Source organism: Leiobunum rupestre, chromosome 4, assembly GCF_980474605.1.
Source record: "Leiobunum rupestre chromosome 4, qqLeiRupe1.1.hap1, whole genome shotgun sequence".
Classification (NCBI taxonomy): domain Eukaryota; kingdom Metazoa; phylum Arthropoda; class Arachnida; order Opiliones; family Sclerosomatidae; genus Leiobunum; species Leiobunum rupestre.
The window spans coordinates 38166557-38193982 of record NC_143387.1 but is presented as its reverse complement, the minus strand read 5'-3'; the positions used below and the strand labels follow the sequence as shown (position 1 = coordinate 38193982).

Here is a 27426-nt window from a genome sequence, read left to right as displayed (position 1 = left end):
GCCTAACACGTAGCCTTTGACAGCGCCTCGCTAGGGGGATATTTTATTCTTGTTATGACGTCACTTCGTTACTAGTAAAATATTCCCCAAAGTGACAAACTTATAAAACAATATTATAGACTTATGATTATACATATAGTTGATTTTCTACACTGGACTAACATGAAAAATGTTTTTAAAACAAATTTCACAAGGTTGTGTTTTGTTATAATACAGCAGTTCTGAACGGTTAAGGTGTTGAATATGAAATGGTTTTGATCTAATTCTCCGATTAAACTATAGGTTTATAATGGAAAAGAAGTTGAAACATTTATTATATGTTTACTTTCAAATTTTCAAGAATGGTGATTTATGCTGGTACTTATCTGGAGATACTGTTGAATTTTTATGTGTTATTTTAAAATGTTAATGATTTATCAATTAAAAATAAATTTAACAACGGAAACTGCCTTTAGGATTCAATTGCATTTTTCCCGTTTATTTCAAGAAATTCTGGTATCGTAAGCAAAAAAGCTTGGGAATATATTAGAAACATTTTGGATTTAAGGGGTGGAGCTTCAATGTTGAGTTTTTAATACATGTAGATAACAAAGAACGACACGCTCAAATATATTGACCGCTGACATGTGTTTTTACTGCTTCGAAATGACAGCGAAAGTTGTACTAATTTCAGTAAGCAATTGTAATTAGCAATGTTTAGAAGTATTTTTAGGGGTTGTTAAAATCGTATATTCCCATTCGACCGAAATCCCATTCGACCGAATCCCATTCGACCGAATCCCATTCGACCGAATCCCATTCGACCGAAAGAATTTTAAAATGTAGCCCAATTGGCGGGGTGATTTGGTATTTTATTTATAAGGTATGTACTATCGAAGATCCATGTTTAGGTTAGGTTAGGTTAGGTTAGGTTAGAGTTGGTTAAGTTTACTATTTCAGTTTTGGTTCAGTTACTTTTCTTGACTAGGTGAAGATAAAAATATAATTCATGCTCATTCCATTTTATTTTCCGCTCCATTGCAAACGACTTCAGTAACTAAATTGAAAACATAGCAAAAGCCAATTTATATAGCAGCGTTCGGTCGAATGGGACACATAAAAACCGCACGTTTCGGCGGAATTCGGTCGAATGGGACACATAAAAACCGCACGTTTCGGCGGAATTCGGTTGAATGGGACACCTCAAAAACCGCCTTCGGTCGAATGGGATTTCGGTCGAATGGGACTAAAGCGTTAAAATATACCCAATACCAATGGAACAAATCGGATAAATTTCATTCCTGTAGACCACTCGTACTTGGAGGCCTTGGAGTATGACAGTACCATAGGTCGGCAACACTTTTGGTCTGCAGTCTCCACTGGAAGGTTAAGCCTCCAGTCTCCGGTCTTCCAGTCTCCATCGCGACTAGAGGCATCCGATCTCCAGGTCTCCAGTCACCATTCCGACTAGAGGCCTCCATTCTCCACGCCTCCAGTCACCATAGAAATCGCAGATCTCCAGTCGCGGAGAATGAAACTGGAGGCCAGAGCCCTTTATGTATGGTTGGCAACACTTTTGGTCTCCAGTCTCCTGTCCTCCAGTCTCCACTGAATGGTTGAGCCTCTAGTCTCCGGCCCTCCAGTTTCCAATGGAAGGTTCGGCCTCCAGTCACCATCCCGACTAAAGACCTACAACGTCCATAGAAATCGCAGGTATCCGGTTTCGGAGACTGAAACTGGAGGTCAGAGCTGCCGATGTATGGACAGTACCTCGTTCTACGACTAGTTTCTACACATCTGATATAATTTTTGAAACAACAAAATCTGTATGTATTTAACATTAATAAACATCCGAGTAACTTCATTATCTGATCAATAGATGGCCCTTTCCTCTTCCGTTTTTAAAGGCTTAGGTTTTCTTCTGCCTGTCACCCTTCGTGTTGGAAGGAAAATAAATGTAAAGGGTGACAGGTAGAAGAAAACCTAGGCCTTTAAAGGCGCAATTTTCAAATAAGAGCACCCAAAGATAAAACATTATTTCACAAATTACGGACTTTGCACTCAAGCTCGCGCGGAAAACTCATCGTGTTAATTTACGAATAACAATTAGCCGTTTTCTGTCCATTCGTTAATCCTTAGTTGTAAAACCTTTTAAAACAGAGTTGCCATGATCTTTTTAATGTAGAAGCGGATGATATTACGAATGACGGTGGTTGAGGTACATAAAATTCAATTTTTAAGTGGGATAATAGTTTTATAATTTTTTTTTATAAGCCCTTTCAAGCAGGTCCATATATGGGGGGGGGGTGCGCCCGGGGATGCTCAGCGCCCCCCAAATGAATACTTGAGCATCCCCAACCCGATCGAGTAAAAAAAAAATCGATTGCTCAACTACCAAAAGATATGTATATTAATAAAAAAGGAGAGCTACATCACAATTTAATTTCAGTAAATATTTAAAACGTTTTTACTATAGTGTTGAAAAATATTTCAATTGAAGAGATACCGAACTAGCGAATAAAGTGTTTCGACGGATACAACATTGCCTTGGTATTTTTGGGCTACACCAGGATACACGAAATAGAGAAAAGTGATTGGACAATAATATACTACAACAATGTTAAAACCTTAATAATACTGCAGTTCATGCCTACAATTTCATCGACGTGTATCCTACTATATTAAAGAAAGCTATTAGCTAATCGTCTTAAAGATTAGTTGTTTTAAATTCAATGAAAAAAAGCGAATCCTTAAATCGTATTAAAAAGTAGTACCAACTAATATCATATAACATCAGTTACCTGTATTTTTAATAAAATATTCTGTTTTGAAGTGTTTTCAACGAAGTCGAAATTCATAATTTAAAAAATAACCAAGTAAAGCCAATTTCGGTATATTTACTAATTTCAGGAGTGGGAGTTCAAAATTATGATTTTTAGTATCAAGGCATTGGCGCCCCCCCCCCAAATTTGAGCGCCCCCGAGTTTTGGCGGCGTGTTACGGGCCTGTTTTCAAGCTATTACCGCAACTGTACAAGCTGGTAGGAAAGTCGGCAACCTACCAAAATTCGAAATTTTTAAGAGATCCATCTATTGTCGGAATATGGTCAGCATTTTGTTAATCTGTGACAATCGGTATACTTCATATTAGTGTCAGACAATAGATTTCACTTAACTTTATTCAAATAATCTTTCACATCGATCACTTCACTTAGCGGACTTTATTTCCGGCGGAAGCCGAATAATTCCCGCCTTTGGTAGTGGTCGAAGGTAACAGTGACTGATTATTATTTATTTATTTTTCTAACGTTCTAAATTATAAACTATTTCTCCAGTCATATTTTATGATTTCAAACTATTATGGATCTCTCCAGCAGTACCATGCGCTCGAGGGGGCACAGCTTATATGAGCGGCAAATAGCATCTACCCTTAAACTAGTATAGTTCAAAAACAAATTTTAATCTTTTCTTTTTTAATACTGTATAAACGCATTTTGTTGAAGCGTGCCTATTACAAAAAAACTACATATTATTCGATTACTAAAAATGTTGTTGTAGATTTCATCACCAGAATTAAAAATTTCGTCCAGTTAAGTACGGCAGTTCGCTCTCAGGGTCCCCAATTATCCTTAACACGGCTCTGCTACCAATTTAAAAACTGGTATATTTGATTAATGGATTAAGATTTCTATTTAGAGCATATCATTCCTAAAAGGGGTTTTATGATAAAAGGATTGGCTTTAATTAATTTCTTTGTTTTATGATTTCTCAGAGGTTATATGTACTGTTACCTAACAACATTACATTGATCATTGTATTTACCAAAGTTGTTCGAAATGGCCAACATTGGCGTTTAGGCAAGCTTGGACGCGTCTTCGGAAATATTCTCGAACACGACGAAAGATTTTTGGCGTGTTTTGGATTGGGTCGAGGGCGTCAATTATGCGTTGAAGTAGGTCTTCAACGTCTCGAACTTCAGTCTTGTATATCAAGTCCTTGATATGGCCCCAAAGATAGAAATCTCATGGGTTAAAATCAGGAAATCTGGCTGGCCATGCAACAGTTCCGCCTCGACCTATCCACGTCTGAGGAAACTCTGTATCAAGATGAGCTCTAACCCGAAGGCTAAAATGACGGGGTGTTCCGTTGTGCATAAACCACATTGGTTGTCTTACTGCTAGCGGTACGTCTTCAAGAAGCTCTGGTAAAGTATCTTGTAGAAAGGTTAAGTTCGACTCCCCAGTTAGTTTTGGTGGTAGAAAATAAGGTCCAATTAAATGTTCGCCAACAATTCCGCACCAGACGTTGAGACTAAACTGCACTTGATGTGACCGGATTTTCTTCCTGGCACTCATGACGATTATTTAAATTGAAGATTCCGTCACGGGAAAAATTAGTGTCGTCGGAAACTAAGAGCGTACTCAAACCAATGGATGTCGTTAGTCTGCTCCTGAAACCACTGACCAAATTCGACATGTCTTGGATAATCGGACTCATTTAAAGACTGCATCTTTTGTAAATTGAATGGGTGGTACTGGTGTCCTCGAAGGATACGCCAGACAAGTACATGGATGACTCGCAATTGACGTCTAACTTGCCTCTTACTGGACGTAGGATCATCCTCGAAGATAGTAAGTACTTGTAACTCCACGTCTACTGGAACGTCTCCTTCTGCACTAGCTAGTCCCGTGGGTTGTATTTTTCCAGTTTCTCTTAAGCGTCTGCGTTTTCGGCGTTTTGGAGGCCAATTACTCGGATACGGTTCAATTTAGGAAAACATGTCTCAGGACCTTTTCCACTCCTTGTTACCCAACGAACAAGCTTGTAAATTTGTGTCAAACTGCTCTGAAACACCATGTATATTATTAACGGTATCACTTTGCTCATAGATTTGAATTTCACGTTTCCATGAATATACAATATCACAGCTTGAGAACGAGGAGTCTTGAAAATCTGTCTCTGGTACCTTTTGAATAATCAAGTTAATTGAGACACATGTTATCGGTACCCCTGGCGTCAGAAAAACTCATACTTCAATAAGTAGCTATAAATTGCGAGAGGGTTCGTCAAGTTCACTTGTAAAACTGACGTTTGCAAATAACTCTACTTACGAAATTTTCTTTTGAATTGGTTATTTGTGTACGTTAATGAGATCTTGGTCTTGCAATTGAGTGTGCTAAGGATCGCGAAGAAGCGTTATAAGTCTGTAGAGCTTAATTACAATGATTCGTTGAAAACAAACAAAAATAAAATTAAATTAAAATTTATCAAAACATTTGTACATTTAACAAATAACAATAAACTAATTGTTATGGATTTTGAAAATAATGCTGAATATTAATTTTAAAATCATTGGTTTTTCGTTTTAGAAAATATTTATTTGGCGCCCTTTTTGTTGCCTCTCAAAATTGTAAGAAATTTTCTTCCGTAAGCGAATCTGACAAAGAGATGCCGAAAAGAATGGGGGAAAAATCGGGTAGTATACGGAGCTTAGGTGCCTCAACGTAAACAAGGCCTGACGTGTTCGCGGCAGTCAACAATGGATTTTGACCGTCAAAGGACGACCCAATCTCTTTACCCGAATTTCTGCAGCTCGTCTGTTTAGGCTGACTCGAACCGTTATTCTGTTAAGGAAATCAACTTTAGTTTTCTCGATCCACTTACGCTTACGTAAGTAATTCTAACTTATGTAAAATTTACATCTACCCCAATATACTTGAAAACCATCATCCCAGCTACAATTCGAAGCTTTTAATATTTTAATTAACCCAACCGATAATTAAGCAAATGTTATTTTATTGACAATTGAGGAAAATCCACCAAATTAGCCGACCGGATGAGTTTTCAGTCAAAAATGCGGGCTTAATCAAATTCCTATTTTTAATAAAACTTTCGTCAAACCGTTTGTTTTTCCCTAATTAGCCCACATTATCGTATATGTGCTACTAAAAATGGTAAACACCCCGAAAAACAAATATAACGTTAGTTGACAGTTTGTTTGAGTAACTGCCGCCCTTAAAGTTAAATTCCTCGAAGCGCCGAAGCTCGGAAATCTCGAATTTTAACATTCCGTATGATGTCTCTTCGCTTCGGGGATAAACGGAGAAAGGCTCGAAATCAGGCTAATTAGAATGTTACTAGAGCAGCCCCGGATGAAAGCACAATTTCCATCTTCTTCAACCACCCTTTGAAAATAATTTTACGCGACATTTTGATAAGGGGCGAACGTTAGCCATTATTAATTTGACACGAGTACTTTTACGCATAATTATTAAGACTTGGCTTGTAGCTGTTGCTTTCGCGGGATGCTAAAGGACTTAATACGCGAGCGGCGTTTGCAATATGCCCGTTTATCAAGTGGGCGGTGGTCTTTGTGCTTCTTTAATCCGTTCCAGCCACCCCAAACGTTATCTCCTTCTTTCCTTAGGAATAAAATGGGAGAGAGGTGTCTTCGAAGAAGGGCCAAGGTCTAAAACCTTAATTATTTAAAAATTTACGACGTCCCAGACATTGCTCCTGTTTATTCGCGGAGTTAGTTATCAAAGTCATTTTGACGTCCTGCTCAAACACGATGTTATTACGCAAATTATCAAGTAATTATGCAAAAATCTAAAAATTAAACCACCATCACCGTGATTAAAATAGTAGTTGAACAAAAATCTGAAAGGAATATTAGAGGTTAAATGCCCATCACGTAGTAGTATGACTGCTGACTTCCGATATTTGCTACGCTTAAGATTTATTGTTTTTTAAAGTTAATGTTCTTTTATACAACAAACGTTTAATTGTGTTTGTTCTAAGGATATATAGTAGTTTATTGTTATTTTTAAGACTTAGAAACCGTTGGCTTAGGGTGAAATGGGTCTCGGATAATACTACGGGCGAAAGAGGGTTAGAAAAATTGGCAACGGTCTTTTTCAATTGCTTTGACCACACTTTAAGAGAGAGCATGCCAAAAGTAAAGGCCTTTAGCCAGCTAAAATGATTCCTTCTTCCACCTTGAAGATAAGATGGGTCAGCCGAACTATTTCCTTTCCTTCCCTTTTAGCTCAAACTTCAACATGCACTTTCACATAAATGCGGGAATCAACTTAACTGCATGAAATCAATATTTTCGTAAGGTTTACGTATTAATTTTGTGTTTCTTTATTTAGTTTAATGCTTAAGTTTATTTTTAAATAGGCATCTTGATATAAATACGGATGTAAAATTTCTAGTTTGAAATTATTTAAGTACGCTTTTAATAACCTTACTTCCACAACGTCCACTTTAAACTAGAAACGCGATGGAGCTACTCTCGTCTAAGTAACGGAATTGAATTGGTATATATTAATTTTCAACGATGTTTGCCGAGCCTTATACTAGCTACATTATCCACTCGTACAATAAGCATTCCGAAAATCACGTTTCTTGAAATAGAAATTCGGGTGGTTAAATGGTTTTAAGTATTTTTCAAAAACCGTTGACAAATTATGAAAAGAGCGTCAATTGAAAATTATAGGCAAGAGCGTCATGCGGATATGATTTCGAACTAGAATCCCGAAACTAATTAAGCCCTAACTATTGATGACTGAGTGGGATTGGATAGAGGTTGTCAATATTACTTAACAAGGTGACTAAACTGACTATAGGACTAGCTTAAGTTCGAAAACCGCGATTAGTCGCGCGTGTAAGCTCTCGATTAAATCATGAACTTTACGAGAGATTAAACCAACTACGCGGATCAAGATTGATTCGCTGTACGACGCAATAAGCGTGATGTTTAGTTATGCTTATCCATCTCGAAAACGGCTAAAGCGAAGCTTCCACCAGCGCACGCTACGGCGTGTTTCTCAACTTCGGCACGTGTGTAGATTTTCCACGCGTAAAGAAATAGCATTGTCGACACTAAGCTCAAGAGCTAAAATGCGCTCTAAGCGATTTAAGCAAATATTCGAGGTTCCTTAAAGCGCTTTGGTCATAGAAATTCTGAACTAACATTTATGTTTGCCTTTAGATAAAAAATATACTTATTAGCATGAATGTATTCATTTCAACCATGAATTTCGAACTATATCATTACTCTTTCTGCCATCTGGGGCTAAGATGGGTGGTGCCTTTCTACGTTTTACGTCATCACTTGAGCCAATCAGGAGACAGGCGTTTGTCGTTGACCACAAAACGTTTCCGGGATTGGGCGATTTAAAAGGTGAAGAAAATGACAAGTGATTCTTAGAAAAATACCTCTACTGCTACAAAATCAATTGATAAACATAAATAAAGGAATTTATTATTTATATTCTTTCCTATTTTCGTTCAATCAAAAAGATGTGTAATAAAATCTTAGAAACTAAATTTAACTCTAGGCCTTGGCATTGAAAGTTAGTAACGTTTCAAAACGTTGCCATTGAATACAATTTTTGAGGGGCGACGCGTGACACACCTCATGATAACTAAGCCCCTCCCATCCTAGTTACTGAGGCTAACTACCTAACCGCAGTTCGATATTCCTGGTTGATATTAATACATTCATGCTATTAGTGCATTTTAACAATCAGTTTCAAATTCTCGAGATTAAGTGATATGAATTAAGGCTGCTTTTAGAGGTATTTAAAATTGGAAATACTTGCGTTTGCGATAACGGAATCAGAAGCGCCTTATCTAACATAATAAGTTAAAAAATACAGGTTTGAACTTTTGGAGGAATGTTACAAGGCGTTTTTGCATTCTTTTAATAGCTCTAGATTGTATATATAGTTGTTGAACAAACGTTCATGCGTGGAAAACATTGCGATAGCATTAGAAAAACTTTTTATAGTACCCTGTAGGCTTAACAATACAAAATGTACACTCTTAAAAAAAAGGTGTTTTAATGGTATATTAAGGGTGTAAAAAACACTCTTGAATGTTAATTTAAACGCCCTAAAGGGATTTTTATTGTCCCAAATTAAAAACCTGAAAAGGTGTATAAAGGGTGTTATATTACCCCGTAAATTGAGTGATTTAACACCTGGTAAGGGTGTAGCTCCCTTAAGGCAGTAGCTTAGTACCCTAAAAGGAGTATTTTAACACTTTAAAGGGAGTATTGTAGCACCCTTAAGGCAGTAGTTTAGAACCTTAAAGGGAGTAGTGATAAAACTTTAAAGGGAGTATTATAGAACCCTTAAGGGAGTATTGTAGAACCCTGAAGGGGGTAGTGTAACACCCTGAAGGGAGTCGTTTGGTACCCTAAAAGGAGTCGTCTTGTACCCTAGAGGGAGTAGATAATAACCCTGAAGGGAATAGTTTTATACCACAAACTGTTAACAAAGGAACCAAAACGGAGGACATAAGCACCCCAAACAGTGTAAATAAACACCCTAGCAGGAAAACTGCTTTTTAAGGTGTAGAATAACATCCTTTATAAACCTGTTAAGGTGTTAAATATGGGACAAGAAAACACCCTTAAAGGTTTGAAAAGAAACCCTTTTTTTTTAAGAGTGTAGCTTAACCAAACCTAGTGGTACTACCTTTCTAAAGGCCTTTTCACACGAGCCAACTATGTGATCCAACTAGATGAGTCAACTTGAGTTGAGTCAACTAGTTGGTTCGTGTGAATAAAAGTTCGATTAGTTGATCCACCAAAAATGTACGCCAGAAAAAAAATGGATCACTGATCCAGTTTTGCTGACTCAGCATTTTGATTTCAAAAGTTGGCTCGTGTGAAAAGGTCTTAAGTTGATCAAACCACTGTCCTTGAATTTAGTAGCTTCCCGCCATTTGTCGTAGCTAGAAATACTCGGTGATCGTGTGGCTAGTAATGGTTATTCTCGTTGTAGAGACGCGCGATTTTAGGATAAAATGGTGTGCAACCTGAATGGAAACCTAAGTGTTCAAACACGGAAGTTAACCTTTAAAATATGCGCCAAAGTCTTCATTTTGTTTGTATCGATACTGAAACGAGAAAATCATCTTGGTTCCCGGCTCTTATTACCAGGGTTCGAAAACAAAAAACCCGACCCAAAAAACCCAGTGGGTTTTTTTGGACACACCCATCCCAAAAAACCCACTTTAAAAACCCTCCTGAGAAAACCCCACTTTGAAATTTCATATTTTAATGAAAAGGCATTTTTTCAAGGTGCAATGACCACTTTAATAGATATATATATATATATATATATATATATATATATATATATATTAGTAATTGACAAAGTTAACCGGCTTGTTAACTTAATAGTTGAGTCTTATGACTTCAGATTTCTACCAGTCCTTTGGTTTTCAGCTTTTTCTGACACAAAAAAAGTGAAGTAGCCTAGCTAGCAGACGATATCTAGTCCCTAAAATCTTTTTTAGCAGGGCTCGACATAAGACATTTCTAATTTATCTTGATTTGGGGTTTTTTTTTGACATATCATGAAATACAAATATGGAAATAGTATACTAAAATAAAAAACCCACCCGAATAAAAAAACCCACTAAAAACCCACTGGGTTGGGCTTTTTGGAAAAAAACCCGGTTTTTCGAACCCTGCTTATTACTAGTGCCATGGAACAACGAATACTGCCTCATTCGACCATAAGTCTCTTTCGTGAGCACGGGGCTAGTAAATTTGGGGCTGACTCGTACGCCTGTAATATAGGCTCGAATCTCGCTGTTTCCAATAACGAGAGAAGGAATATCACTCCCAGAAACAATTCTCGGTGCAGTCAGTCCCCGGCAACGCTACGCGGTCCAACGAAGCGGTAAAGTTCAACAACAGCGCGCGCAGAGCGTCGCTGTCTCTACGAAGACCGTAAAGATAGAGTGATTTTGCTATACAATTAAGATAATTCCCAATAATCCCGTTGTATTGATTGAGAACTCATTTAATAAAGCCAATTAAAAATTAACAACGCCATTAAAATTTAAAGGATACCGCGTATAATATCATTAACTCGGATTAATTCACCTAAAATTTACCTTATTTTCGTATAATTTAGGCTAATTATCATAAGTTTTCCGGAAAAAATGGGAGTTTAATTATTTAAATTCTTCAGAACGCAGCCTATAATATTGATCATTTACGAGCTATTCCTATAGTTAAAATCTAGATTTATCTACATCAAAGGACTTTCAAAATAGAGCAGGAACTCTAGAAACATACATACTTAATGGTTGAAATAATGGTTGAAGCGTATAACTGCTTCTATAATTTCTAGACTTTTTTATTTAAAGGTTTTGAACACAGGGTGATCGGCCCAGGCATTTTTCTCAAAAACTATACTTTCTAGATCGTTGTTATTCGTAAATTTCAGAAAAATCGTGAAATTTGTCACGGTTTTAGAAGTGTTAGTTTTTGAACGCTACGTGGTAGACGATAAGTTTCAATAAGCAAGTTGTAGAGCATACTCGAAAACCTTTAATGGAATTGGTATGGTGGAATTCGGACATTTCGTCACTGAAATATTTGGTCATGAAAAACCAACAAAATTGAAACTTTTCGTCTACCACGTAGCGTTCAAAAACTAACACTTCTAAAACCGTGACAAATTTCACGATTTTTCTGAAATTTACAACTAACAACGATCTCCCCCGAACGAGTACACACAATTTCACATTCCTAGAAAGAATAGGTTTTGAGAAAAATGCCTGGGCCGATCAAACGAAGACACCCTGTATATACACCCTTAATCTCAGCCATTAGCGTCGCGATCAATTTTGGAATGTCATCAAGGACCGAAATGCTCTTCACCATTTTTTCGAAGCTTCTGTTTTCCTGAGACCCTTTCGCGTACAATCGTAAGTACTTATTCTAAGCTTATAGGATCCTTCACGTTCCAATATAGTTTACGAATGTTCGGTTTCATCTTTTCGATACGATGTTTTCCAAGCTAATTGCTATCGAAATGGAAGATTATCTAAATATTGAACACGAAACTTTGGATTTAATATTTTGAAGTTCCGATTGACTTGACCCACAAATTCCGACCGCCGGCGATAGAAGTAAACTTTGGAAATTAGACATTTTCAGCTTTCCCACGCTATACTCGATGCCGACGGGTGCTAATTATAAAAATTGAATATCTATCAATGGTTTACGAACGTAACCAGTCCTAAATGTTTCATTTTAATTTTTGTTGAGACCGAATAAATATATTTATAAATCATGTCTAGGTGTCCTACGCTCTTATCAAAATTATCGAAATTATTTTTATAACGATTTTGCAACTGAAGTAATTACTGAAGGAAAATAAAGTTATCCATGTGTGTGTGCTTTTAAACTCCATTTGAAATTACAAATTCCATTTCGAGTATTTGGCGATTGGTTCTTCCGGATGGAAACGACGAGGGAAACGATAACAAGCGGGAAATAACTTTATATTATTTATAAGAGGTTCAATGTAAGAGACCTTACCGTTAAGGGCGTCTCATAGTCACGCCACTGGTCTCAGTTAACACTTTTCTAATTAATAATATTCTCTAATTAATATTAGGAAAAGTCGTTTTTTAAATTTTCACAACTAACATTTATTTTTTTGAAAATATGAGTACCAGCCAAAAATTAAAAATTGTAAAAGCCGACAAAACCACCAAAGCTTAAAAAACAAGTTGGCAAGCCAAAATATACCTCTCCTCGGAAGAGTTTTTAATTTTCAATGAAGCGTAACTGTATTCGTGCTTCTGCGGTAAAACGCTCACCTGTCGTTCAAGAGGGCTCGGGTTCGAATCCCGGCCGATTAAAAAATTATACTACCTTTTCCCTGCTTCTAAGAAACTGCGTACGCAGTGATTACCCTTTGCCCCGAAAATGCGAACGCGTTCGCAGGCCTGACAGACAGACCCACAGACAGACACGGTGGTTGTATAACCCCTCCTAGGGTACAAAGTCCCCTCGGAGAGGTAATAACCCCTCCTAGGGTACAAAGTCCCCTCGGAGAGGTAATAACCCCTCCTAGGGTACAAAGTCCTCTCGGAGAGGTAAAAATAGAAAAACATCCGAAATTGTATAAACCACAAAATGATGAAACCACGAAACCCACCTAAAAACCGAAACTGGCCATAAGGGAAAAATTTACAAAAATCATTCAAAATTCAGGGCCATAGAAATTTACAAAACTGCAAAAAGGCGACGAAAATGAAAAAAGTGGCAAAATATGCAGATAATTTCGGAAAAATGATAAAAAAAATCTAATTTAGGGTGTCACATCCGGTCATCCTACGTAAAATAAATACCAAACAACTCTATTCCGTAATCCAGAAAGTCGATATTGAAACCAATGCAACCCTAAAAGGGCATTGCCAGAACGCCGTGCTTGGAACGGATGCCATAAATATCAAAGTCAAGTTTGATATTAAATCAAGTGAAACTAAAATAAACGTCCTTTAAAATAGAAAATTAAATGCCGTTATTTTTTTAGGAACACATTGATTTCTAGATCACGAGTCTAGTTTCGTCGCTTACTGGGAATTAAATACGAAAGGCAATTATCCTTTTTACGGCACGTAAATCAAAGAGAAGTCGCCTTCCATTGTTGGCAAATTATACGCCTTGGTTATTATTGGTTGAGCAGGAAACGCTTAATATTCATCCGATTAACATAGAATGAAATCTCTCAACAAAAAAAACCTATGAAGAAAGAATCCCCTTTGACTTTTTTCTTTCCGCCATTTCTTATTATCACAATCTTCTTATTGCGCTCTCGAAGATAAATAGAATTAACAATTAAAAAAATTCCACGTTATTATCTCGAGCCAAGAGAAAAGGTCAGCGGTTTTTGTGGCGAAGATTATTTGATGTCGATGTCATTTTTATGAAGATGTTAATATGGTCGCGCAGAAATCAGGTTTAATCACATTTAATTAGTCACGTGGTATTTGAAACGTAAAGACTGACTAATGGACACTTAAAGAAATACTCGCAAAGGAACAGACGTCCGACAAATTACAAGACTACTCGAAACGGAACAAGCGTTAGGGAATTACAAGACTACTCGAAACGGAACAAGCGTTAGGGAATTACAGGAATAGTCGAAAAGGAACAAGCATCAGGGAATTACAAGATACTCAAACGAATTAAACCGGAACCACCGTTAGGGAATTACAAGAATATTCGAAACGGAACAAGCGTTAGGGAATTACAGGAATAGTCGAAACGAAACCAGCGTCAGGGAATTACAGGATTAGTCGAAACGGAACAAGCGTCAGGGAATTACAGGAATAATCGAAACGGAACAAGCACCAGGGAATTACAGGAATAATCGAAACGGAACAAGCGTCAGGGAATTACAGGAATAGTCGAAACGGAACAAGCGTCAGGGAATTACAAGTTACTCAAACGAATAAAACCGGAACCGCCGTTAGGGAATTACAAGAACATTCGAAACGGAACAAGCGTCAGGGAATTACAGGAATAGTCGAAAAGGAACAAGCATCAGGGAATTACAAGATACTCAAACGAATAAAACCGGAACCACCGTTAGTCAATTACAAGAATATTCGAAACGGAACAAGCGTCAGGGAATTACAGGAATAGTCGAAAAGGAACAAGCATCAGGGAATTACAAGATACTCAAACGAATAAAACCGAACCACCGTTAGGGAATTACAAGAATATTCGAAACGGAACAAGCGTTAGAGAATTACAGGAATAGTCGAAACGAAACAAGCGTCAGGGAATTACAGGAATAATCGAAACGGAACAAGCGTCAAGGAATTACAGGAATAGTCGAAACGGAACAAGCGTCAGGGAATTACAAGATACTCAAACGAATAAAACCGGAACCGCCGTTAGGGAATTACAAGAATATACGAAACGGAACAAGCGTCAGGGAATTACAGGAATAGTCGAAAAGGAACAAGCGTTAGGGAATTACAGGAATAGTCGAAAAGGAACAAGCATCAGGGAATTACAAGATACTCAAACGAATAAAACCGGAACCGCCGTTAGGGAATTACAAGAATATACGAAACGGAACAAGCGTCAGGGAATTACAGGAATAGTCGAAAAGGAACAAGCGTTAGGGAATTACAGGAATAGTTGAAAAGGAACAAGCATCAGGGAATTACAAGATACTCAAACGAATAAAACCGAACCACCGTTAGGGAATTACAGGAATAGTCGAAACGAAACAAGCGTCAGGGAATTACAGGATTAGTCGAAACGGAAAAAGCGTCAGGGAATTACAGGAATAATCAAAACGGAACAAGCGTCAGGGAATTACAGGAATAGTAGAAACGGAACAAGCGTCAGGGAATTACAAGATACTCAAACGAATAAAACCGGAACCGCCGTTAGTGAATTACAAGAATATTCGAAACGGAACAAGCGTCAAGAAATTACAAGGTACTCAAAAGATTCCAACCGGAACAGCCGACAGTAAATTACAAGATACTCAAAAGAGTCCAACCGGAACAGCCGACAGTAAATTACAAGATACTCAAAAGAGTCCAACCGGAACAGCCGACAGTAAATTACAAGATACTCAAAAGAGTTCAACCGGAACAGCCGACAGTAAATTACAAGATACTCAAAAGAGTCCAACCGAAACAGCCGTTAGGGAATTACCGGAATACTCAAAACGGAATAGCCGTTAGGGAATTACAGTCAGACTCGAAACAGAACAGCCGTTAGGGAATTACAGTAAGAGTCGAAACAGAACAGCCGTTAGGGAATCACAGTTAAACTCGAAACAGAACAGCCGTTAGGGAATCACAGTAAAACTCGAAACGGAACAGCTACCAGAGATTTACATTATCTACGCATAGGATAACAGTCGGCGTTCGGTACACACCGACGGATGCATATGTTGGCCTACCATTAGATCAAAGGTAAATGCAACGTCGGTCCATCGTCTCAACCAACAGTCGGCAAAAGGTTGGCCCTAACATTTAAGGTGCATTCGGGCCGACTTATATTGCCGAACGTCGGCCGCTGCGACATTCCACCTGGTCAACCCAACAATACTCCGGCAATCGTCCAACCTTATTTAAAGGTCATTGGCCTGACCATTTTATTTATAGATCGGCATGTCAACTATATATCTGTCGGTAATAAAACTATATATCTGTCGGTAATAAAACTATATATTGGTCGGCATGGCGACTATATATCGGTCGGAATGGCGAATATTTTTTGGTCGGTAAGACGACTATTTATTGATCGAGAAAGTAGCTAAATAATGGTAAGCTGCCTACAAGAAGTCGTAAACTAGGTGTGGACAGTAAAGCTTTTTAAATAAGTTGGACCAACATCGACTTATTTGTGCTATTGTGGAAGACTCTAAATTGAACAGCCGTCAGTGAATTACAGTAAAGGCTGGTTTTCACTTGGGCAAAAACGCCACAGCGGTGAACGTCGACGCAAAAAATTTCCGTTAGGCCTAATACAATTTTTACGCGTCGAAGATCACCGTCGTGCCATTTTGGTCCTAGTGAAAACTAGCTTTAAGACTCGGAACGGAACAGCCGTCGGAGAAATAGATTAATACTCGAAACGGAACGGCCACTTCAAAATTCAAGGAAAACTCGAAACGGAACGGTCACCTGAAAATTCAAGGAAAACTCGAAACGGAAAATAATTCCGGGAAATCCCGAAATTCTTGAAATGGAACGTCTATAGTAAGAACCTGGAAATAGGTGAAAAGTAGTTTCGGGGCCTGAGTCCCAACGGGACCCGGGGAACTGAAACCAAATCAATGTAAAAGTAACGAGTACAGTAATTTTAGCTTAACGTAGACCCAAATACAACATAATATTTTTTCAGAGATCTGTTATGACTTGTTGTGTTGATAAATTTCCCCCTGGACTTTATACTAAGGCCAATATTTTAAATAAAAAATATCGGGTTTCATACCGTGTCGATGAAGATATTGGAAAAAGTAATTTAGGAAAAGCTTTGGATAAATTGAACAAAATCCCTTATATTATAAATAAATATTTTGCGAGTTAGTTACGGTTTATGGCTCCTCTGTCGAAATACGTAGGCTGCTTTAGTAATATTTAAAACCACCTAATTTCTAAAAATATTATTCAAATTTGACAACATAATTAAAACATTGCTCTATCTAATGGTATTGGTAATTATTTGAAACAGTGATATATCAATAAGAAAATACTTTAAGTAGGTCTGAGCAGGCCACGCTTCTTACACACAAATCCCGTTAGATATCAAAAGTGCTCACTACGTTCAAAATTAAATGTTTTTAAAGGGTCATTTTTCCAAGGCGAATTTGTCTGTAAGAACATAACTTTACAACATACAAAATTATAGCAAACCTATAAGAAAATGAAGTTAAACTTTTTATCGCTATTTATTTTAGGTTAAACTGTAAAATGTTTAATGTGAAAGAAAATTAAGGTTAGTTATTAATTTTTTAATATGCTCTAGAATTTATCACGTTGGCTGTGCTGGAACTAGAGAATAGCGGCGCCGTAGCCGATATTTTCTCTGGCGACGAACAAAACGGGAATTCCTAAAAGTCGAGTGTTGGGAATATTTAAAATGTATTCTATTCCATACTATAATCCCCTCCCAAATAAATGAAAAGTTAATCTTACGATAATGTTTACAGTTTTTAATAGATTAAATTATACTTTTCCATGAAATCAAAACTAAACTTAACAATCTCCAAAGGCTTAGGCGGTTAATAAAATATATCAAGTCAGTTATTTATAGCAAAAATCGAAGTTTATTTTAAATTATGTTTGCCAATCTGGGTTCGATTACTATTTTTCGAATTACGTTTTATGACCACAAAAATAAAACTGCAATTAACATTTTTAAATCCAGAATTAAAATTAAAATTATTTATTATTAACAATAAATGATTGATAGTAATTTTTAGGTAGAAATAAAATTTCTTGTTCTCCGTGAATTTTTTGATAATTTCTTTAAACTGATTAAATTGACAGCAAAATTTTGAAATTAATTTCGGAACATACAACGATTAAATAACTTTACTTTTAAGAAATTTGTATAAATCTAGCAAGGTGTTCGTGAAAAGTCACCAATAAAAAATTATTTAATATTAAAGAGTTACCATAAGTCAATAACTCAGTTAAAATTTTGAGTGTAGAGCGAGGGGCAGATCACTCCGTTTCAGGATGTCCAAATAATCAAGATTAAAAAATGTATCATGATTTAATACTTTTTAATCTTTACGCTGTCAAAACTACGGATTTGATTTTAATCACATTAAATCATAAGAGGGTGTCATATTAATCAAGGGAGTTATTTGCCCAATGGGGTTAAGAATGGAACAACTTGATAGATTTCGGAAGTAACAATTTCATTTCGAGGGAAAAAGGGCAGTTTTAAAACCTTTTCACGAGATATGAAAATGCTATTTTTTTGCTGTGAGCTGTGTTAATCTAATATAGCGTAGCACCGAGCATTTTAATCCCTTCTATTTAGTCGAATGAGCTAAATTGTTATCGCAAAATCTTAATTGGGATGTAATATTACTTACAATAAAACGCTTTAGTATTACCAGTAAGGAGCCGATATATTTCGCTACAAGAATAAAAGTACCGTTATGATTTCTTTGTTTAACAGAGCTGACCTGATCCGATGAACGTTATTGGCAACACATTGAGAAAATAAGCTTTTATCTCTCCGCGGGTTTATTTAATACCTCTAATAAATGGCGAGGAATATAGATACGAATCGAAACGCGACGTTCCACGCGAGTAAATTTTAATTGAACACCGATATACAAACAATAGAGATTCTATAATAAACAATAGGGATTATATATTTCAACACTGACCTTTTGGCTCTCTCTCCAAATTCGGTTGATAGGGGTGTATATGTAAATGATGTACCGGTCGGAGTTTACGGTAGGAGTATGACGCCCTCCGCGTATACCGGTTCGAGTAATATGGCGCCAAGTAAAACGAAAGCTATGTTTCTCGTCGGGGGTCTTGCGACTGGAAACACTCGATATATAAATATCGAAGAAAATGAAAGAGAGAATTTCTTATTTGGTCATCGGCGTCTCTTTGCGGGCTGAGCTCGTTGGTCACCAACGAGATTCGAGCAAATATAATTATTCGCTACTCCAATGAAAGCGCTCCTTTCGAGTGTTTAACAACACTCTCGATAAAAGTGTACGGAAATGTCACCTGGGCTTTATTTTACAATCCCATTATCGCGCAATATGGATATAATTAGTTCAATTAGCGAATTCATATTTAGGTTTTTACGTCTCCGAGGGGACTTTGTACCCTAGGAGGGGTTATACAACCACCGTGTCTGTCTGTGGGTCTGTCAGTCAGGCCTGCGAACGCGTTCGCATTTTCGGGGCAAAGGGTAATCACTGCGTACGCAGTTTCTTAGAATCAGGGAAAAGGTTTTTCCAAAAGCGCCCTCTTTTTGTCATTGGGTGTAGTATAATTTTTTAATCGGCCGGTATTCGAACCCGAGCCCTCTTGCACGACAGGTGAGCGTTCTACCGCAGAACCACGGATACAGTTACGCTTCACTGAAAATTAAAAACTCTTCCGAGGAGAGGTATATTTTGGCTTGCCAACTTGTTTTATAACGCGTTGTTTTATTGGTTTGTTATCAATTTATTACGCTAACTATCGGTCATCAATATAAAAGTGGGGTTTAATTACTTTTTAATATTTTAATATTTTTGTATTTGACGTCAAGGAAAAAAAATTATTCCGGTTTCAATTGACTTGGAATTTAATTGAGCATTTTATATAGAAACGTTCTAAACTTGATAATATGAGATTTTAAAAACTTTTATCAGACGTAAATTGAGAAATTGTTATATAATATATGACAAAACTATTTTATCTCTTTATTTTTATTTGTTTCCTAGAAAACTTAATTTAAATCATCTTTTATTGCAAATGGTTTTATTTTTTAAATTAATTCAACTAGGACTTTTTTAGCACTGAGAGATATGAGAACTATTTAAGAAATTTGAATTTCGGAGTCGGAAGTTTCCCGAAAAAAAGTTGTAGACTAAAGTTTTTACCTATCCAAATTTGTATGTAGAAAACAGAATTTTATAGTTGGGAAGTTCAGGAATTTAAATTTACGATTAAGAAGATAAAAAGTTTAGACAATTATTTTCCTTTTACGGCAACTTATAAATATTTCATTCTGTTGTTCGAGAAAGCCGGAGATGCGGTAAACAATTTAAACTTTCCCTACTTGCATGATTTATTCATTTTCCAATTTCGTAAAAACGTTTTAAATAAACCAACTTTACATCATTTTTACAGTAGGATTAAATTAAAAATTCCGATTATTATTTATTATTACGGCATTATTTAAAATAAATTTAAATATAAAATATATTTTATCAAAAATAATACTTTGGATTAAGAAGTGTTTGTTAAATCTAAGACAATTTCCTTATTCAAATATATTTACCGCAATATCCTAAATAGTCACATACTTCAAAATATTAAATAATATATTCGCGCAAATAAAATAAATTAAAATCCAAACTATCCACCACTTGAAAAATTAAGGAATCAAAATACGCTTTTAAAATGATAAAAAATGTGGTAAAAACTTACCTCAAAGTTGGAAAAGTTCTCCGAAAAGGGGATGAATCTACAATTTATTGGAATCTCTGGGCGATTTATCAGCGATATAAATCTTTTGAATCTTTGGTCGAAGTTTGAGATCTCGTGTGAGGAATAAAATTAATACTTTTATTTAGAAGGAGTTTATATATATCTATATATATGTTTCGGAAGAGCGAGTGTCGAGATGAGAGGTGCGTGGAAGAAAAAGTATGTGAGATCGGTTTGATGTATAGAGATCGAGCCAGAACTTGTTGAGTTTCGCCGGGCAGAAAGAGCCGCACGTGAGAAATAGCGGCAGCTCCGTATCGTGTTTGAAGCCATCCGGAGCGGCTCGTTTTTAAGGGGCAAGGCGCAGTCGCAGTAGGTCAAAATGAATCTCTCTCTCCGGGCGTCTTCCAATAAACTTCAAAGTTGGCGCACATCGCGTCCTCCGCTCACCCCCCCCCCTTCTCGACGGAAACATCAAAATTAAAAGGAGGAGGCGGATAGTAAGAAAACAGCCCACACATCATCTTCCGAACACTGCCTGTTACCATCTTAAACAAACTTACGTCCTTACCCGCGTGGCGTCTTGATTTTTATTTGATTAAAAATGCATAAAATCTTCAATTATAAATTCGAGAAAGGTTTTGAAGGATTACGCGAATTGTTCTTTCTTAAGTGTGAAATTAGTATACTATAATATAATATAACATAAAATTGTTTTTTTTTAAATAAATACATATTTATATTTAATCTTATCTTCTTCTGGTTAAGAATTAGAAATATTCCGAGAAGTGTATTTTTCTTAAGTAAAAAGACTTTATATTCTTTTGATCTCTTAATTGAATATAAATAAAATTTGAATTGGTTAATTAAAGGATTTGCGAAGAGGGAAAATTGCATTTTTATTATGTTTAAGCTTCAAATGAATACAGAAGGGATTGTATGAGATCAGTAAAATAAATCTTTTAGCGGAACTAACTATTTTTAAACATGTTCAGTTTCGATTTAAAGAAGTATAAACCAATCTAAAAACGGCACAAAATACGATAAATTTAAATTAAAAGTCCACTTATTGTACAATAAAAATTATTTAAATTTTTTTATTATACAATAAGTGGACTTTTAATTTTAATTAAAAAAAATCGTACCGCGTGTTAACGCTTGATTTTTTTATTAAGTTCCTTATCCCATCGATATTTGGACGCCACGCGCAACGCTCTAGAAAGAGCTAAAACCGGTAGATGAAAATATTGATAACGCCTTTTCAACAATTTGATTCGATCGAGACGTTTCCTTTTCATTATAAACCAAGTTTTTTCATCTTTATCCGTGGAAAGTACGCCCCTTTCAATCAGCGAAAGAAGGGTGAAGTTCGCGCGCATTAAACCATTTAAGAGTTCTTTTCGTAAATGAGAGCTTCTCGGGAAACTCTTATTAGTCACGTGTGAGGGACATTAGCTAGAAACTTTCTCGTTGTCAATTTGTCAAGTTTCTTCGAGGACGTTCCGGAATCCCGAGGGAACCCACGGATGACGCGGCACACATACTAAATATAATCAAGACGTGCTAAGTGATGGTAAACGGAAAAAGCAGATATGCCGGGGGAAAAACTGATAGGCTTAAGCCAGGCCCACCAATTTGTAGTTTCAGCGCTGTTACTTCATTCCCACCCCCTCAATCATATCAGAATATAACTCGTGTTTCCAAAATCAAAAATACCTTTGTGTGGTAACGCGTTTAAGCTCATAAGGATACGAAAATTGATTTTATAATCTAGGACCATATCGAAAGGACAACAGTGGCGTAACGACAAATTTTGGGCTCCCCCGCCGGATATCAAAAAAGCCCTTTATAAAAAACAATTTTTTTTATTTACCCCATTTTTACAAGTTCTCTGAAAATATTGGTGATATGTGCCAGATTTCTACATATTTACCAATAGTTAAAGCATAATTCATTTAATTATTTAAAAATTTAAATAAATTAAAAAATCAATACTTAAAACGAAAGGGCCCCCTATTTTGTGAAAATGTCATGGGCCCCCCCCCCCGCGGTCGCGGAGTCTGCGGGTCCTTAGTTACGCCACTGAAGGACAACGAAATTCTGAAACTCTAAGAGCTAACACGATAACCCGCATTATCTCAAATTGATACACACATGAATTTTTCACATTTAAAAGATGAAATATAAGGACTAATCCTTGCCCGGGACTCAAGTACCACAACGGATTCGAACTCTACGGGTCGTAAAAACTTGCCTATTTTTCGCTCTAGTAAGCGCATTTGCAACATCGTGTCTAAGCAATTTTTATTTTAAATCGCTCTCAATAAGTTGTATTTTAAAAGCTGTTTTAGATGGATAGGTCCTTCGGGATAGCTACGTCTGTTTTAGCCTTTATCTTCTCGAAACATACATTTTTGTAACTTAACCTTCTATTTTTACGTTTATAATATGCCACAACATAATCACTCGTAGATTCGTGTTGTTAGTTTTTAAATGGTTTTTTATACTTCAAGATTTGATCTTCAACTATAATTAGTTGTAGGCGAAAATGAAGCGCGGTTTTAAAAATCGATAATCGTGGAATATTCTACACAAAATGCATTAACCCAATTTTTCATCTTTAATTATCCCTTTTCAATTCCAAAATATTAAAGAGTAAACTAAAACTAGCGAAAGGACTTGACTTATATTTTTAAGACAGTCGCAAACTTTGATGTCTGTTGGACATCTTTACGTCAATCACAAAAGGCGGACTGGTCAGGTTGGGAGGTGAGCCAAATGCCACGGGGCTACGATCGAATTAAGAATTGGGGCCTATCATTTTACTAACACGGAGACGACCCGAGGTGTTACACACCGATTTTGTTCAAACTCGGGGGATTGGTAGACCTTCATGTAACTTGAAAAATCCTAAAGGGAATTTATTCAATGGGCAACGGTTTTACTATGGCAACGAAAAATGTTTTTGACAACATAAAATGGAAATTTTCCCATTGAAAATAACATGGGATTTGTGAAAGATTTTAAAAAATTGAAAAATTTTAAAATACCAAAATTATAATTTTTTTTTAAAAATTGACGAAAAAAATCAAAATTGATCACATTTTGATCAATTTGAACCGATATGGCTTAAATAGGAAAAACTTAAATTTTATGTTGTCAAAAACATTTTTCGTTGCCATGGCAAAACCGTTACCCATTGAATAAATTCCCCTTAGGATTTTTCAAGTTACATGAAGGTCTACCAATCCCCCGAGTTTGAACGAAATCGGTGTGTAACACCTCGGGTCGTCTCTTTTGTAAAAGGGGTGAAGGATTTAATAGTGGCTTGGGACCTCTAGCGTGCCAGTCCCCACGTGACTAAACATCGTCAGTCAATCGCTATAGGGTGGGTCAAGTGGGACATTGAGAACGGACTTTCTTTAAATTCTTGCTCGGGTAGTTCAACAAAATCTGGTAAATATCGGTATCTTAAGGTTTGTTTTTACTCGGGCACATATTTCTCAACGGTAGCAGGCGCGATTTTCGACAGTCGAGGTGTTTTGTCCAGGTGATAATCAGCTTTTAGACACGGGACGTAGAGTATCCTGGAGGCACCGATCCAAATGTCGAAAACCTGGCCACTGAGGAAAGAGTAGCAACATTTTCTTCAACTCTTAATACTTCTCTTTCCGGGAGAGATCATCTTACCTAATAATGCGCGCTTTCAGTCTAATATTCCTCGGAGAATTTCACCCGATATCCGCGAGATAATTTCGTTCTGTGGCGGGCAGATTGAGAGCGAGAAATCCAAAACCGCAAAAGGGATTTCTTGTTAATATCTCGGAAATAACGCGTTCCTTTTCAGCCAAAAGTTATAGCCCCGAAAGATTAGAGCTCAACTTTCCACGATATCAACAGAGAAGGGATTCAATAAAGTCAGTGAATAGGCTAAAAGCTATTTAAGGGCTGAAAGCTTGATTAAATATTTCGCCTAATGATACAGTCTCGGATCTTATTTCTATATTAGTTAGTGACTATTTATAACCAAGTATTAATTAAGTTAATAGTATGACCTAATTTTGATTTTGAATTTTAAAGGTGGAGGAGTGGTTAGAACTTAATTTCGCTTCGCAGCAAGAGGAGCCGGGTTCGATTCAAGCTTGTGGCACTGGGTGAAAATCTCGAATACACGCCTTCTGCGTAGAGTTTGAAAGTTCTCTCCCCACTAGTTAAAGGGGTTTCCCCCGAATTCTTCAGTTTCCATTTTCCTTAGATTAACGGTAATAGTTAGTGTCAGGGTTGGCAAGTTTGAAACAAGTGTTTCAAACATGATTTTTTTCAAGGAAGATTTTACATACTCTTAGAAGTTTTTTTTTAAATAATGAGGTTAATTAGAAAAAAAAATTGCTTGATCGAAGTATTGCTATGGCGACAAGAAAGGTAAATTACTTGAAAACAAAGAGTTTGATTAAAATTTCTGCCTTGAAATTGGCTCTCGTTTAAAGCCTCCCACCCCCCTACGCATTGTAACCCGGCCACCTGAATTAATGGCTTTAAAAGTCGCTATGACTTGAGCCTAAGGTGGTGCCTTGGGTATAATTATCAGCTGATTACAATTTAAACCATTAAAGAAACACAATCAATATGGAGTTTATTTTGACACAAAACGTGGAAATTTTGCCGACAATTTCGTTTCCCTGGTATCGGCCATTTTCCAAAATGGCCTCGGATTTCTACCAAAAACAAGCGGTCTCGCCTGCTAACCCAGAAAATATTTACCAAATTGGGTAAATATTACGGCAGTTATGGCGTCATTAACGTCATCATGGTTGTTTAAAACAAGTGGCTGCTTCAACGAAAACCCCTTTCATCCTTTTCCGTATTACACCAAAATGACCCTGTAACGCAGGGCGAAATATTTTAATTTTATCACTCCAGGGCCCAGCGATTTCTCTGGTTAACAGCCTGGTGAAGAAAATCACTGGCTAGACTGTCAAATACAATCTCTGTTGATAAACATAATGTAGTGCAAGTAGGTGTGTACGTTTTGATATTTTCATTAAATCAAATAGAAAGATCTTTATTCTTAAATTACGAAATAAAATGTAATACTAAACCTCGGTCATGAGACATCGAATGCAATAAATTGGGGAGAGTGGGGACCTCAATAGGACTTTAAAGCGACGCCGCCGTATGTCCCGTTGCAAATATACGGTAATTATTTAGTACGTAAGCTTTGGAAATCTCGACCACTCGAAGCTAATAGACTATGACGCACTGCCCAAAATTCGCTTTGAATAGATTACAAACAGTCATCAAGTGATTTTCAAGCTAGTTGCGACATCGATCGCTTCGTTCTCACGGTCCACAACGTCGCTTAACAAAAAAAAATACTTTCTACAGCGTCCAAAGTATTATAATATCTTTTGATTAATGTATAAGCAAATAAATAATAATCAGCTAAGCTAATACCCATGGCACCATCATAGGCCTAAGTCAACTGATGACTTTAAAGCCAATAACCGCTAGCCGGGTATTTATGAGTACACTCTTAAAAATATTGGTACTCTTAAAAATATTGGGTTGTTTTTGACCCAAATTGGGTTGTTTTTTTTACCCATTGTGGGTCAGTATTTAACCAAACAAAATATTTGGTTGTTTTAGTTTTCACCCAAAACGGGTTATTTTCATAACGATATTTTGGGTTAATTTATAAGTTACCCAAATATGGATTGAACATTAGCCCAAAATATGTAGAAAAAAATTTTGGGTTATAATTTAACAATTAATTGGGTTGTTATTAAATTATCTTAAAAACAACCTAATTTTGTTTAACCCAAATTTTGCGTTTCAAGATTTTCAACTACATTTGGGTTATTTGAAAAAGTAGTTAAAAATGAAATAACCAAAATCATTTAACCCAACGTTTTTAAGAGTGTAGTTACGTTACTTAAGGACCAATTGCTCTGTATTATAGAGCAGCGTGTATTTCGGATATTCCAATAACTATACATTTCGGTGAGTTTATTTTTTGATAAAAATTTTAATAATTGAGCGGGAAAAATGGAGAAAACATCCCGTAAAAAGATGTAGCAGAGCTCGAGATTGTACTTGGGGACAATATAAGCGTATATAAAACAGCCGGATTCGTACATAATTCAAAATTCTTCTCAGGAGGGAAGACGCAATTCGTAAACACGTTCGAGTTGCCGGATCCTCCGTCGCTATATCTTTCCATTTAGGAGGATTAGGTCGCGTCTCGACTCGTCGCCATTCTTCGGATCCAGATGGCTTTACGGAAGTGAGTTCCTCACCGACACGATCCGCGTCTCTTTCGCAGCCCACCTACCCTGCCAACAAAATAAAAAAATCTTCGCTCGAATAATTTCCAATTTCGAAAATCAAACAAAAAGACTGACGACAAGTGGGACCGAAAACGTGTCATTGCAGTCACTCAACGCCGAAAAAAACGCGACTGAGGAAATTAAACGCTTTAAATTCGTTCTCCCAAAATCGTATTTTCCATGCCCAAAAAAAGGAAACTTCAATTCAAATAATAAAACAATAGCAAAGAATAGCAACTTTCTTGAATTTGTGAGGTTGAGTATAGTTTCAGTGTAAAATGAAACCTTTGCGGATCAACGCGGGTTCCGTTGGCCGCGAACTTGACAATAAACACCGTATCACGGCCCAGAATATACCGCGGGTATTCCAAACTAGGAATGCCTATGGTACCCTCGAAGCGGTGTTTTACAATCATCGTGTCTGTGGGTGGGGTGTGTGTCTGTGGGTCTGTCTGGGCTGCGAACGCGTACACATTTTCGGGGCAAAGCGTAATCGTTGCGTACGCAGTTTCTTAGAATTAGGGCCATTGGGTGTAGTATAAGCTTTTTTCAATTTGCGTTAGTATCGGACAAGATTCGAACAAGAGCCCTCCTGCACGACAGATGAGCGTTCTACAACAGAACCACGGATACATGTTACGCTT

The 27426-nt window shown here is 36.8% G+C and overlaps 1 protein-coding gene across 4 annotated transcripts in view; it reads right to left on the bottom strand.

The window, feature by feature from the left end:
* LOC149947673 (uncharacterized) overlaps window positions 1-20764 on the bottom strand; it is a 44155-nt gene extending 23391 nt beyond the window's left edge. For 2 of the 4 annotated variants that reach the window (XM_090171775.1, XM_090171777.1), the window contains exon 1: window positions 20457-20764. The gene's annotated coding sequence lies outside the window, so the exon portion shown is untranslated. Of the gene's footprint in view, window positions 1-18685; window positions 18976-20456 lie in introns of those variants that run through there. The other 2 variants (XM_090171778.1, XM_090171776.1) reach the window with 2 other exon arrangements.
* Window positions 20765-27426: the final 6662 nt, after the last annotated feature.